Source organism: Ornithorhynchus anatinus, chromosome 18, assembly GCF_004115215.2.
Source record: "Ornithorhynchus anatinus isolate Pmale09 chromosome 18, mOrnAna1.pri.v4, whole genome shotgun sequence".
Taxonomy (NCBI): domain Eukaryota; kingdom Metazoa; phylum Chordata; class Mammalia; order Monotremata; family Ornithorhynchidae; genus Ornithorhynchus; species Ornithorhynchus anatinus.
Window position 1 is genome coordinate 41,082,775 of NC_041745.1, and position 1,054 is coordinate 41,083,828.

The 1,054-nt window shown below is 51.5% G+C and overlaps 1 non-coding gene across 1 annotated transcript; it reads left to right on the plus strand.

Annotated features, from left to right (window-relative positions):
• Positions 1 to 319: 319 nt before the first annotated feature.
• On the plus strand, positions 320 to 400 carry MIR101-1 (microRNA mir-101-1). The gene has a single exon (NR_034749.1). It is a non-coding gene; the product is annotated as a microRNA mir-101-1 (primary transcript).
• Positions 401 to 1,054: the final 654 nt, after the last annotated feature.

Below are 1,054 nucleotides of genomic sequence, written 5' to 3' on the forward strand. Positions count from 1 at the left end.
TCACCCCCATTTTACAGATGAAGTAACTGAGGCCCAGGGAAGCGACTTGCCCAAGCTCACCCAGCCTGCGTGAGGCAGAGCCGGGATTAGAACCCTGGTCCTTCTGACTTCTAGGCCCGCGCTCCATCCACTCAGCCATAGCCCGGAGGTAATCACGCCTCGGCCGCGATTCGGCCGCGGCCGGCGTCCCGTTTCCTCGCTGGCTGGTTTGACCCTCGCTCCCGTCTCGGAGAGGACGCTCCCGGCCCGCCCCCCACCAGCGGAGAACCGCGAAGACGAGGGGAAGGAGGAGGTGGCGTTGGCGCCCTAGTGACTGACAGGCTGCCCTGGCTCAGTTATCACAGTGCTGATGCTGTCCATTCTAAAGGTACAGTACTGTGATAACTGAAGGATGGCAGCCATCTTGCCTCACGGGAAGCCCATCGCCCCGCCCCGGGAAGACACGGAGGACGACAGCCCGCTCTGAGGGACGGATTGTGGGTGGGGGGCATCACAGTATACAGGAAAAGTGTCTACTTATTGTTATATTATTTCTCCCCCCACCCCCCCCGTCAGTAAAAGAAAACTTAGTTGCGTGAAAATGCATATTAAATGTATACATCAATAATTTATTTATCTATTTATATTAATGTCTCTTTCCCCCTCTAGACTGTGAGCTCATTATGGGCAGGAATGTGACCATTTGTTGTTGCAGTGCACTGTCCCAAACGCTTAGCACAGTCCTTTGCATACGGTAAGCTCTCAATTAATACGATTGAATGAATGAATGTAAATGTATTAGACGCAGCTTTAAATCAGTTCACTCTGGAGGGGAACGAACAGATTATTATCATCGAGTGCCCTCGAATCGTTTCTGATTCATAGCGACTCCACAGGTATAATTTTCTCCAGAACGCCCTGTCTTCAGCCATAATCTTTAACCCAGCTGACCGTTCTTCCGTTATCGTTGTTATGGTTTCTATCCATCTAGGTGCCGGTCTGCCTCTTCCACATTTTCTCTGGACTTTTCCTAGCATTAGTGTCTTCTCCAGAGAATCGGTCCCCCCGATTGTGT